Here is a 14,111-nt window from a genome sequence, read left to right on the forward strand (position 1 = left end):
AGGGGGCTGTGCACCAGAGACATTGCTGGAATAAGGAAGGCTAGCATTGCCTTTGCTCAGATCCTTCTGGCAGCACTTATCAATTATTTGGGTCCGCATTATGAAGCAAAGGCTCTGTGCCATGACACCAGTTGTTGCTGACAGCTGGAATCTCAGGGCCCCTTGATCATGTGGGCTTTGCTACTGGGGACAAATAGGAGTTTTCTCCTCTCCTTTGCTGTGTGAGCAGGAGAAAGGTTTCCTTACCCAGGCTCACCCAGGGCTGCTCCTCCTGCACAGCCATCACACCACAGAGTAACAGGAGGGAGTGGGAGATGGGAGAAGAGCTCTCCCATGGCTCTGCAGCAGGAGATGCTCTGCTTCTCCTGCTCTGCATTTAGCTGCCTGCTGAGCTGGCTCCCAGTGAGAAACAGTCGGGGAGGGGAAAGCAGGGGGCACCCAGGTGCTTGTGCAGCAGTAACTTATTTATTTAGAAATCAGCAAGGCGTGTTTGCTCTGCAGTGCATCTGAACACAGCAGGGGTGAGGAGAGCTGAAGAGAGGAGAAAATGGCATATCTCAACCAATTTTAACTCTTCCCTCTCTTCTTTTAGACGCACTTACAATGGTGAAATGCTTTGCACCCAATATGCAACATGCCACATAATGGTCTGGGCAATAAGACATAAGAGTTGTGATTATGCAGCACTGCTTCATAGCCCAACCAAACAGAGGTTAACCACATTCCTGGCTGCAGGCTCACCCCAAATCCCTGCTGCAGTTCCACACTATAGGAACTTGGAAGGCAAACACAAGAGAGAACGAGTGAAAAAGGCCCATTATGGTTTATTTGTTACAGCTGCAGGAATATGGTGGAAAGCCTGTGAGCCTGAGCTCCTTCTCTGCCTTTGCATATTGTCCTGCAGGGCAGGGCTGAGCAAAGCAGAGCTTTTACTGCTGCTTTCCTGAATGTACCTGTTCAGAGGATGAATAAAAAGCGCTTTTCTCAGTGCTGTCAGCTGGGCTCCTTTTACTAGCGAGTTGTGCTCATTTTGCTCTGATACTTAACAAGAGCTTCAGCAGGCAGAAGCCATGTACTGCGCTTTCTAAATAGACCCCTGCTCAGCAAAGAGCTGGTATTAGGGAAGCACTGAGGCTAAGGCGGGTGTTTACACGAATTTTGGAGCAGAAGCTGCACGTTGCTTTGAGAATATACAGCCAAGCTCTGCTCCCCAATGCAGAACTGAAATTGCCCTCTTCGGAGACAGGGTCACATTGTATTTTGTAATTCAGTTTCCAAATACACAGAGTGCTTGCAGCCAGGTTGCAAAACATTCACCTCGCTGTTAATCTGTGACACAACCTCACCTCCAGAAAGGCACCTCTAGGGGAAGAAACAGCACATTTCCTTCAAAGTGCTTCTTCCCTCTCTCTATTCTCATTGTTTTTTTCTTGTTCTCTGAAGGCATCCAGTGGTATTGATTGGAGGCGGGTCCTGAAGATTGTGCTGGGAGGGGAGGGCACAGGACTCAGCTCTGTGTGCACCTATGATGGAATGCTTTGCTTTTGGAGAAAGGGCAAGGAATGCAGAAAGGAGAGGGCTGTGGGGAGCCATGCTGCCCCTTGGCACAAGTTCACCCCATGAAACACACAAACTCCATCACAGTTCAGGAATGCAAGATGGTCTATGGACAGGATGGCAGAGACGGAGGATGCACTATGGACAGGATGGCCAGGATGCAGGCTGTGTTATGGACAGGATGGCTTGAAGGATGCTCTACAGACAGGTTGGCCAGGATGAAGGAAGACATGCAGGCTGATGGCTGCCACTTGCCAGGAGCACTGGAATTGCTGCGCCGGCACAGAGCTGGGCTAGCTGGCTTTAATTGTGCTAAGACTCTGATTGATTCCTTTTTTTTCTTGTAGCTCATTACCCAGCAAGTCATTTTAATTAAAACCGTCTAATATTGGTTGAGATGTATTTTGCAAATGTCAGCACTCTTAATTTTTTTTCCCCCTCTGTGGACCAAATGTGGAAAGCTACAAGAGGACAGTGCTAAATGATTTCAGTTGATTTAGCAGTGGCAAAGCAAGTCGTTAGCAAAGTGCTTTATGAAGCCATAAAAGTCCTTTCCAAGTCCTTTATGGGATTCTTGGGGAAAATCCGTTTGTCACAGAAGATTATGCACTGAGTGCTCCTCACCTGAAGAACAAATGGGTGGGAGAAGGCACCTGCATCTCACCTTCAGGCACAAATGACAATGCATGCCCCCAGGCAGCTCTGCTTGCCCAGGTTCTGCGAAGCTGGCGGGTACAATAGAAGGGAAGATGCTGCACTGTCTGGGACAGATGGTAGCATCATTGCCATGTGAACCACTGAAAAAAAAGCCACATCAAGAGCAAAGGAGATGATGGAGGCAGCGACCGTGGACTGTCCTGCTCCCCGGGGTCTCATTTAGCTTGGTTGTGGAGACAATGTACTCAGTGATTTGCTGCTTCCAAAACACTCTGAGCCACCAGATCTAGTCTGATACTCCTTGCATAGAAATGGCACATTCATAAACTGGAGGTTTTGTGTAAAGGCTCCTCCTTATTACGGTGGATCAGCAGACTGTGTAAAACCTTTGAAAAACAGGCTACTATGCAGATCATGTCTACCAGCATGTGCAGAGATGTGTTTTCCGATACATGCCTCTAAAACTGGTGGTGTGCTGGCCCTGAACGTGAAATACAACAGGTGCTGTGCTCAGCATTGTTGTCTCTCATCACCCACAGGTGTGAAACGATCTGTAATATTTAACATTTATTCGGCAGACAAGATTTAATGCAGACTTGAAGCACAAGGCTCGTTGTTTTCCTCTCCCTTACATTTGTACAATTTCATTGGCTTCAGTTCAAGCTTCATTAGGAACAGGCTATTACGCACAACAGCCAAGGATGTATGGCTCATAACGAGCACTGGGGTTTGAAGGTTTCCTCCTACTAGGTACCGCGAGCCAAGCCTGTAAAGCTGCTACAACATCATCTTTTTTCATTCATTGCCTGTGAATGGTGGAAAGCAGCATGAACTGCATGGTGCTGGGCTGCCTGGCTCTCTTGCTCATCAGCAGCCCTCACCCTGTGCCTGGTTATCTCCTTATCTCCCAACTCCAGTGGGCATCTCAGCTGCTGGCTGAGCAGCTCCATGCTGGAGATGTACTTGACCTATATAAAGGAGCCTAAGCTTTAACCTTCAGTTGCTTCCTTAGGGGCACACGTGTTCCCATCTCCAGATTTCTGTTGATTTGTAATTTTGGGTAATGGAGAGCTGCATTGCCCCGGAGATCTGCAATGCACATCACTTCCCATTCCTTAGCATTTCTCCCCCATTCCTGTCTGCCCAGCAAATGTGCTGATTCTAAGAGGAGGGAAGGAGAAAAGAAGCATCGTGAGTACGCTGGGAGGCTGAATCTTACCCATCCGTGGAGAAGTGGTAACTTCCTTCAGGGAGAAATGTTCTCTGAGAGCTATAAATGGATCTTTTCTCTGTTTTACTCCATGGCAATTACTTCCACGTGGCCAGCAGAAGGGGGATGAGCCGTTAATATTTTAGTCTCTCAGCTCAGCATACCGCTCATCTTAGCGCCTGGCTGGGAGCTGCAGACCCAGCACAAAAGGGTTTCTTTGCTGGCCTTTGTAATGCAAAACGGATTCCTTTGTAATAAAACATAGGAGCCCAGAGTCCTCGCAGTTGAAATCTCTGCAGAAGTCCTTTTAGTAGCTGATTTGGGGGTCACGGCACACTATTAATGTGGTAGACTGGAAGATACTGAAATATCTTCCTGATTGGAGGTGGCTGAAGATTACAGGATCAGAGAGGAGTGATGTCCAGGTGAGAAAGTAACCAGGACTCCCAGCACAGTGTTGGCACAGGGCTGCCCACCCTCGGGGAGGTTGGGAAGGCGTATATCTATGAGGACAGCCAAGGAGAAAAAAAGGGATCTTGGAGGAACTTTTTCTCGGCATCAGCACTCTGAGAGTTGTGGGTGAGATGTGCAAATGAGATTGATTCATCATTCTACGGGGAGTTGGATGCATTTAATTTATTCTCAGGCATCTCTGTAGCACTCACATAAAGCTGTGCAGATGTATGTGGTGCAGCCCTTCACCCTGAAGCTCCAGGAGTGGCAGCTCAGCAAACTGCTCCGTGCTGGGTATTTCATTGCAAAAGTACAGCATTCCCAGCTCTGCGCTCCAGGTATGGACACGCACATGTGCCTGCTCCCAACCCCAGTCACAGCACACCTGGGGGTGAGCAGTTTGCTTTATGGGACTGAAATTTCTGCTGCTCCATTCAGGAGTGCACACAAAGCCAAGGATCACAACCCCAGGGTGCAGAGGAGCAGATGCTCCAGGGAGATATTGCATCTTCCCCATTAGCAGCAGCTTTCCCTTCTGAGATTCAAGGACTGGATGCTCCTGGAAATAGTATAGCAGAAAATCACTCTAATGGGGTGTTTTCCTGGCTTTTCAGGCTCCAATGGCCCAACTGTTGTCATGGCTTGTGGGAAGGTGGATGAGATGCAGCCAAAGGACACAGGAAGATGTATGGCTAGTGATAAAAACATTGATCAGATCCTAGGAGAAGAGCAGGGAGCAGTTCAGAAGTGCTGGGTAGGGAAGGGGTTAAATCACATTCCTCTGTAATAAAGCCCCCACAGCTTGTCATAGCCAAGCCTGAATCAGGTGTGATGAATAACTATAATGACTATTAATTAAGTACCGAGTCATTAAAAAGGGGGCTGTAGAAGCCTGGGTAAAAGAAAGGAGAAGCGTTTGGGGTTTTTCCTGCATTTCTAGGCTAGTGCAATTATTTTGTTCCTTCTCTTTTTCTTCTTTGTTTGGCAGTTGGAGGCGGTAGCTATTTCTCTGGGGTCTTGGTAAATAGATTTCAACTTTTTTTTGGTGCAGTGATCCTATTTTCTAGGGGTCAAGGTGAGGTAGGTGGGCAGTGACTGGATGTGGCCTCTCACATGTGCTTCGTTTAAGCCTGAGCAGGGCACAGAGTGGCTGCAGCTGCTCTCCTCCTTTGTCTGTGTATGGGATGAGAGATAAAAATCAGCAATCCTGTTTCTGGCTGCGTGACTCCCCATTCCCATAGCTTTGACTTGTAGCAGACTTGTGACTGCCATGATCTTGAAGGCTTGTAGACGAGACAACCTTATTTCTTTTTTTCTTCCCTGCTTTTGAGAAGAACGGTTTTCTCCTGTGCAAAATCACAATCTTGACTCACTCTGCAGTGCTCCCTCCTGTTCCTCCATCTGCTCGGGCTCAGCAGCCGGGGCTGGCAGTACTGCCCGCTTCTCACTTCCCCCCTTGGCCACCGCTCTCCTCCGCGCCGCAGCGGAGCTCCAAGCATCCTCCTGCACTGTGCCCGTCTGTCACGGCAATTGGAAAGCTCAGGGGGAGATTTCTGTTATTTGTACATGAGTACATGCATGTTTTCTTTCTTTTTTTCTTCTTTTTTTTTTGCCTTCAATTTTTATTTCTTGGGTAACCGCGTTCTCCCAGCCCCACGTTCCCCCCCGGGTCAGGGGCATGGAGGGGTTGGTCTCTATTGCTTTCTCTCCCCAAACGTTTGGGGTGTTCTTTAAAATGAGCTGATTCCTCAGGGGGCTGCAGGGTGGGTGCTGCCCTTGGGGCTCCTTTCAGAGTCAGAAAACATTGAGGGACTCGCAGTCAGCGCTGGCACTGTGCTAATCCTGCAGCTGGGAGCCAAATTCAAGACATGGCAATGGTGAGCTTCTGGGCTCCACTGGTTGTCCAAAACACTGAGTGCTACTGGGGAATTCTCTGAATTGAGTGCAGAAAAAGCACTCAACCATGAGGGGAAAAAAAAGAGAAAAAGAAGACTTAACAAACCTTTCCTGGGTACTTTTCGTCTTTCCTTCCTTTCTCTGTTTCTGAGCCATTAGCTGATTCATAGGTCATGCTTTTCCACCTTTGCTCTGACACTATAAAAGCTAACAACGAGAGCTTTATTTAAGGCGAAATGCACGAGTCCCATGCAACTACCTCTCTCTGAAGCTGTACATTTAACAAAAACACTGAATACCTTACAACTCCTGATTAAAACAGCAACAATGATCAAAGCAGCTCTGGGCAATTTATTTAACCTGGAAGAAAAGCAGGTTCAGGCTGGGCACTAAGGAAAGTCCCAGCTGCAAAATAGCACAATTGCTAGGGAGGGAAGGATGACCAGAGCCAGGTCTGGGGCGGGCAATTGAGCTCCCTTTGTCTCCTTTATATTGTAGTAGTGACAATTGTCTATTGCTCTGTGTATGCAAGGTGAAGGGTAACAGCGGGTTTAATGAGAAGCAATTAAAACCAAGAGTCATTCTCCAAAGAAAAATTGAAATAGGGTACCTGGGCAAAAAAAATAAATACAGCTCAGCTATGGGAATGCCTAGGCTGAAATCTGGGGCATGGTGCTGCTCTCTCTCTGTGCCCACTGGACTCATGAACTGCATGTGAGATGGGGACAGTGTCAGGGAGATTCATGCTAGCTGTGTTATCCTTTTCAGGCATTCAGCCCCAGATCCTGTTTGTTTGTTTGTTTTTGGCTGTGAATGCCCCCCAAAAGAAAAAAAACAAAATCAAAACCCAGAAAATGGACCAGTCCCTAAGGCTTGAGCTTGATTTAATACTGATCACTGCAAACATCTGAACTGTGGCAGGGGCTGGCTTTAATTAAAATGACAAAATAGGGGAACCGTGGGGATGAATTACTGAAGGAAAATGTTATATTTCCCTACAGCTAGTTTAATTAAAAATAAAAATAAGCATGCATCAGGCATGAAGGGCTGCCTTGGCTTTGTTGGGTATGACTGGCAGTGGTTCAGCTGGCTGTGGCATCCCAGAGCACGATGTCACCCAGAACATTTCCTGTGCTATGCAACCTGCATTGCCAGCTCCACAAGCCCTTCAAGTGCATCCACTTGGCTGGCCTTGCTGCAGTTTATTCCCTTCACTGCCCCTTGTTATTTGTTTAAATTATCATACCTTTGGGCTCTGGCATCTGAAGATGCTGCAAGTGGCCCTGTTGTCCTTTTGATGTGTGTGTGTGTGGGTTTGGTGATGTGAAGGATACAGACGAGCCTTTGATTGTGGATGGGAGGTGCTGGGGGTCCCCAGGGTCTGGCAGTGCTGATGTTCAAGGCCAGGTGGAAGCTGTCAGCCCTGCTCCTGCTGACCCCTATGACATCCTAGTAGGAAGTAACAGAAGTTACTGGGCTGTGGTAGAGCCTTTGCTTTTCTCCTTCCTGGTGGAGCACCATCACTTCTTCCAATGGCTGTTTGTTTGTTTGTGTTTTTTTTTGTTTTGTTTTTAATATATAATTTATTTATTCTTTTTCAGAGAAGAAGAGAATCTCCAGATGAATAGTTTTTGACCCACAGTTTCTCACATATTGTAGTGAAAATGTTAAGTCACTGCTTGAAGCTGTGATTGAGCACCTGGTGGAAGGCAGGGCCAGCCCAGAGGAGCTCAGGTGTGTGCAATGCACTGAGTGACTTGAAGGGCTGGAGCCAGGATCCACCCCTACCCAGGTCTCATTTAAGTGTTGGCAGTAGTGGCAAAGATGCTTCTCTAGAGATCCTTACATATCTGAGGCCTTCTGAAGGTGAGCAGCTTTATTCCCTGCTATTTCTGTTAATGGCTGTTGTATTTGAGTGGATCCCCGCTCACTGTAGCTTGGGATTTTTCTGCTTTGCTGTCATTGTTGCATTTCCATTGTGTTACACATGCATTCAGTTGAACTTTGGTGCATGATTTCTTTATTTCTCTTACTATGAGTAAAACTTCTATTGAGTATTTGTTTTTTGCCTGTCTCTTGAACTCTAGGAATAATCAGGGTCTTTGTTAAACCAGACCCTCCTCTATGGCCATGTTTTACCTGTCTTTGGCAATTAGAACATCTGTTGTAAGTGTCATAGCATAAGAACATCTTGTGTAAGTGTCATAGAATGGTTTGGCTTGGAAGGAACCCTTAAAGGTCATCTGGTCCCACTTCCTGGAATGAACACGGACCCCACAGCTCCACAAGGTGCTCAGAGTGCTGTTCCTTGGCCTCAGATGTCTCCAGGGATGGGGCATCCACTTCATCCCTTGACAATATGTGCTTTGCTACCTTTGCTGTAGGGTTCTCATGAGGCTGTAAAGCACTCTGGTGTTTACTGGCTGCTGATGCCAATCTGTAGTAGTAGCTGAAGACCTTTGCCTGGTGCTTGGTTCAAAGGAATCTTCACTGTGAATCAATCGGTGATTTGGGTAGTGTAGAGATTTTCCCATCTTTTGTATCGTGTTGAAGAATTAAATCATCCTCTGAGTCAATGCATGTGTGTCTGTGTGAATAGATGTCCTTGCAGAGAATGGTGCAACCATGGTTACTGGCTTATTGGTGCTGGGATGCTGGGGCACACTGCGATTTGTTCTCTATGGCTGTGACTTTATCTTCTTCATTGTACTGTGTGCTTTATTTATTACTCTTAAAAACAAACCAAAATACACAAAAAATAACCCCACAGATGGGAAAGCACAACGTGCGTGGAGCTGTGAGGTTCGGGCCACAGGTTGATTTACCACTGTAACAGTGATGCTGAGCCAGGTGGATAAGAAAAGTAGGATTCAGAATGGAATTAAATAATTGTTCTCACGTTCTCTTACTCTGGGAGGATCCTATTAAAGAAAAGAGCTGGGATTACCGGCTGGCTGACATTTCCCTCTGAGCCTGTCTCCAGATTGGATTTAGCTTCTTTATCTCTTAATCCCCAGAGCTTTTTAATGTAGAAAGTAACGGCATCGAAAAGCAAATTTAATTTTGACAAGTAATCTGACTTCCTTTCCTTTTCTGGAGTCGAGTTTTAATCCTTTTTGCTGTCTGAGGCTGCATTACATGGACGTATTTAATATCCTTACCACTCTAAAATCTTCCACAGAGGGTGAAAATGAAGGGAAGCCTTGCCAGCCTAGAGGAAACTGGTTTCTTATCAAGCATTTCAAAACGTCTCCTCCTTACTCTTGGATTTAATAAACTTTGCATTTTTGGAAAGAGCTCATCAACAAATTCAGCCCTTCTGGTAAGAGTGGACCCAGTGTCCAATGCTTCTCTCAGTGAAATATGGGGCTGAGCCCCTTGGAGATGGAGGTAGCAGAGGAGCTCTGAGGGTTTTTTGAGGAAAGCTTCCTTGCTGTTGCTTCATTGCAAGAGTTGGAATTGCTCAGGCAGTGAAAACATTGGGTCTCATCCAGCTTTGTTGTTCGTGCCCGGCTGGTTGGGTTCAGCCTGCACAGGCAGAGAACCCTTGGGTGACATCCCTCTGCCACCTGCATGCTCAGGGATGGAGGATGATCCCTACTCTGTGTTATTATACAACATCAACTGCTGCAAAAAAGCTAAAACTAAATCATGGAGGAGGAGTAAGGTAACAGAGCTCCAGAGCTGCTAATCTTAGTGGAGAAAATAGAAAATCCTGTTATTATTACACTTCTCCAACTCCAGTTCTCAGTGAGCCACATCTAGGGGAAGATCAATGGAACGGATTGTTGGCAATTTCCAACACAGTGACATCTCACCCCGTGCTGCTGCCCAGCGTTGCACCAGCTCCAAGCTTGCTGCTTCCCTGAATATATCAGTTGCAAACCGGGTCTCCTCCTCCTGAGAAAATCAGTGCTTATTGACCAGGGACTGTTTTCAAACAGCTGTAAAATGCAGAATGTCCCTGTCACTCTGCAATGTCTCAGCTGATGGTTCATCATTACAGCATATAACTACTTGGCTCCTGCAGATGCAAAATGTGCAACTTGAGGCATTGATGGCATCTCACTATTACATAGAAAAATGAGTATCTGTTTCAGTCTAGCTTGGTTTAAAAAAAACCAAACACCTCAGCAGTAGATGGTATGATGTATAAATGCATGTATTTGCAAGTGTCAACTTTGGAATAGGAAGAAAAAGGTGCAGCAGTGCTGTGCACCATGGGCCAGCAGAGATGGAAATGGATTGGGTTTGTGCAGTGAGTTTGTGTGGATGGAGGGATGCTAAGTGAAATAAATAGGGCTCTGGGTGAATGAATAGGGGAAGGCAATTAGGGCAGCCCAAGTCATGGTTCCGTCAGGCTCCAAACCAGGGCTGTTGCTCTCTATAGGAGGCTGGTGTACCAGTAGCATCAAGGGGCAAAATAGAAAAAGCACTCTTGCAGTTCCTGTATTTTCTCTCCTCCTTCCTATGATACAATTCATCTGTTGTAGGAAAGAGATGGTGAGTTTGAAAGTTCCCAGCGAGCTTAGTTCTGCTCTTGCCCCAATGCTTCTCCTGCATTTACTGCTCCCTCCTTCACTATCTCCTAAGTGAAGGTGACTTAGGAGAATGGTAACTGAAATAACAGTTCTGCCTTACACAGACCTGGCTTGTGTTCTCAGGGAAGGGAGCAGGAATAGGAGCAGATTTGAGCTGTACAAAGGTCTTGTGCGTCTGCAGCAGTGAAGATTCACAATTGCAGCCAAGCAACGTGCCTGGTGGTCCAGCTTCCCCTTATGTTTTCCTTTAATATTGAAGTAATAGCTATGTATTAGATGGAAATAAGAGATCCCCTCTCAGCAGGTTTGTTCACGTGCAAACCAAAGGGTGACTGACAAACCAGGGACATGGCTGTGAGTTTGGGAGTCGGTGATGGATGTCACTCTGACCCTTGCATCCCAATGCAGGTTAAAGAAGAAAACAAGCAGCTTGCATCTTTTTTTTTTTTCTCTTAATCATCTGAAATTTCCATTCACATTATCCTTCTGCAATACCCATCTAAAAGCATGCTAACGTTGGGCTCTACAAATTTCTGCAGAATCTCCTGGGAGCAGCAAGAGCCTCTGAAAAAACAATATTTGATGGGAAACTTATGTCCTCCAAGCTGGCGAGTTGCAACACTGACACAGATTTTTCTTGTCACTGCAAAACTCTCCTTGTAAGAGGTACGAAATCCTTTCTGCCTTCCCCTCCTCCTCCTGTCCGTTATTTAACAACTGGCTGTGATTTACATGGTTCATTAATGCAATGGTAACACTGACACACACATTCCCAAATAAACCAGAAGGTTTATACTTGACCTGGGCCCTCTGCTCACTGCAGACGTCCCTGAGGATTTGAAGAACAGTGATTTGAAGTGATTGCATTGGGTAAGGACATCATACAATGCAAATACAATTGGACACAAGCATTTAATTTTTAAAAAACACTGCTATCAGAGAGCCTTTCAGCCAGTGCAAACAACAGTTTAACTTCCCTCGCACAGCGTGAGTCTGGAATCCCCCAAGGACAGAGAAGCAAAGCGGGGCTGGTTTCAATCCAGAGATGTTTTGCCCGGGGATATGGATGGGATTGCTCTAAACTGTCCCCCTCAGCCCTGCATTGAGGTTTTGCCACCCTGAGAGGCAGCAGACGTGGGGTGTCCCTGTGCTGATCACCCTATGGAGCACAGTCAAAGCCCTGGGTGCTGGCTTCCCAGCAGTGAGAGCAGCAGGCTCAGGGACAAATCGTAAAGGTAATTAGTTGTCCCCCTCAGGTGGGAGTTTTATTGCTCCATTTGGGTTCTCGTGGAGTGAGAGGAATAAAAGGAGAGGGTTTAAAATGATCATTGCATAATAAGTGGCGGCAGCCTTGTTAATGTGCTGAGTGCCTACGAACAGCTGCTAGTCAAACACCCATAAGGGCTGGCTCTGATGCACATAACCTTCTGCCTTCCTGCAAATGGTTTCACTCCATCAGCTCCTTGCCATTTCCTATGCAGGCACTGAAAACTCAGGATTTGGAGCACGGAAAGCACGAATCCAGAGCAGCCAGAGAGGCTCCCAAGGCTCCTTGGGTATTCCTTTGGATGTCTTTGAGAAAACCTTTCCCTCTGCAAAGAAGAGGCTCCCAGAAGCAGGGAAGGAAGGAGCTGGGAAGAAGAGGAGGAGAGATTCTTCTGAAACGTCAAGAGGTCTAAATTCACAGATCCAATTTTTTTCCTTGCTTTTGCCACCACAAATGGGAGCTGGATCCCAACAAGTCTTAACTCCACAGAGCCAGCACTCATTTCTGTATGCCTGAGTCCTTCCACCACCCACAAAAGCCTTTTGTGATCAGTGTAACTGCCCGTCTGAGCACTTCCCAACCATTATGTAGGAAGAAATGAGTATTGCTTTTATTCTCTGACTCCCCAAACTACAGGAAACAAGGAACCTAGACAGAGAGAGTGGGAAAAGATGTCCCTACTTTCCCTTGTGACTCTGCAGGCTGTCAGCAGCCTTGGGAGAACACTAACAGGAGGAGAAAGGCAGATCCTTGTGGTTCCCAACAGGGAGCAAGCCCGGGTAGTGCAGGATTATCTGCAGCAGCTTTTGTTTGGGTCTGGAAGGGAGCACTGAGGGCATTGCAAGGCGTTATGGCAATGTGAGGACACTGGAGCACTTCTCAAAGCACCCCTGTGGACCTATTAATTGCAATATTGGATCTTTCATCTTTTTCAGCAGGTTCCCAGCAATAGGCATGCAGCCAGCTTGGCTGGGGTTTTGTTTATTTTCCAGTTAACATAGAAGCAGAATCAATTCCAGCTAACAAAGCTAGAAATATCAGGGAAAAAAAAAAAAGTTCAATTCCCATGGATCATCTGAGGCATATGCCTGGAAGGTATTTACTGGTAGCAGGGCAATTAGGGCAATGATAGGGCAGGGGACCAGGAACATCTCCCAGAAGAGGGTGTGAAACATAACAAGCCCATCATCAGCAAGGCAAGAGAAGTACCTTCGCTGTGTTGATTACCACTAGCTAGATGGGAAAATTGTGCTTGGAAGCATGGCAGCACACACAAAACCCAGCTGCAAATGCTCCCTACAGCAGTTCTCCCCCCCAGGGTGGCAAGAGGCAGCTGAGTGGTGCTCATCTGACGTCCTGTTGCGATAAGTGTTAAGTGTGGCTGCCCAAACTGAGTAACCAGCACTTGTTACCAACCCTATTAAGCTTTAAGTGGCACTTTAGCCTTGCTCCTTGCTCACTCGTGCTGGGTTTGGGTTATTTAACACATGGACTCTCGCCGCATGGTCCAACTGGAGCATAAACTGCCAGAAACTTAAGCACTTGTTCACTTCACCACTGCCAGATTTCCCTCACCTTCATCGGGGCAGAGCTGCCAACAGCGTTCTGTGAGTTCTTGCCAGGAGCATCTGTGAATTATGGATATCAATACCCAGTGACTTTCTATAGGTCACGTTTTTGGCCCCATCAACACAGAGTGGCAATCCAGGGCTGCCCAGCACACCTGCTATGTCCCTGAGCGATGTTGGGCAGATATAACATTGATACCATTTGCCTTTTTCAGTGACTCAAATGGGATTTCTCTAGGTGCCACCCTTTGGGTTCTGCAGGTCACTGCTTACCATGCTCAAACCCTTTGCATTTATTTTCTCAGTGTCTACTTGTTTTAAATATGCGACTGTAACAGTGGAACACTTCAAAAACCTGAGTACGTGCTGATCTGAAGGGCCTTTATGCCCTTAAAGCCATATTATGAGAAGTGTGAAGATGTTGTGCAGTCCCTTCCCTGGATGCTGGCTCCTTCTAGTCTCAGTCCCATCCTGAGCAGCCTTTGGGGGAGGAGAGATCTGGGCTGAGCGTGCAGGAGAAATGCAAGGCTTTAGGTTGAAAACGCTGAGTGTGAGTCATAATTCTCCAGAAACTGAACAAAAAAAAAAGAAAAAGATGCACCAGCTGCGATACATGGAGAGGTTTTGAAAATCTCTGATTGAAGTACGTAACTACAGCGGGTCTGCTAGCAAAACCTGAATGAAGGCAGCGAGATGCAAAGTCGGCCGTACGCCCCCGGCTCTGTGTCACTGGGGATTTAGCACTACAGAGGGACAAATCCAAGGGAGCAGAGAGCAGCCGGACCCACGGGCGGCTCCTCTGGGAACGGCCGACGCTGCGTTTGCTCTCTGCGTTCAGCACCACGGCCAGCGCCGGGCCGTTGGCTGCCGTTTCGTCCCTTGGGCCAACGTTGGGTTGGCAGCGTCCCCAAGAGAAGGGAATAAAAGGAGGCAGATCCGTGCTCTGCTCATCTCTGTGCTGC

General features: G+C 47.0%; 1 long non-coding RNA gene across 4 annotated transcripts; it reads left to right on the forward strand.

The window, feature by feature from the left end:
* Positions 1–7,396: 7,396 nt before the first annotated feature.
* LOC128073322 (uncharacterized) lies at positions 7,397–13,838 on the forward strand. Of its 4 annotated transcripts, XR_008202675.1 has the most exons (4): positions 7,397–7,639; positions 8,955–9,095; positions 10,854–10,980; positions 11,796–13,838. It is a non-coding gene; the product is annotated as an uncharacterized LOC128073322 (long non-coding RNA). The 4 variants fall into 4 exon arrangements; XR_008202673.1 differs by lacking the exon at positions 8,955–9,095; XR_008202674.1 differs by lacking the exon at positions 7,397–7,639 and having other exon boundaries at positions 8,683–9,095.
* The last annotated feature ends 273 nt before the right edge of the window (positions 13,839–14,111 follow it).

This window comes from Tympanuchus pallidicinctus, unplaced genomic scaffold, assembly GCF_026119805.1.
Source record: "Tympanuchus pallidicinctus isolate F22 unplaced genomic scaffold, pur_lepc_1.0 scaffold8, whole genome shotgun sequence".
NCBI lineage: Eukaryota > Metazoa > Chordata > Aves > Galliformes > Phasianidae > Tympanuchus > Tympanuchus pallidicinctus.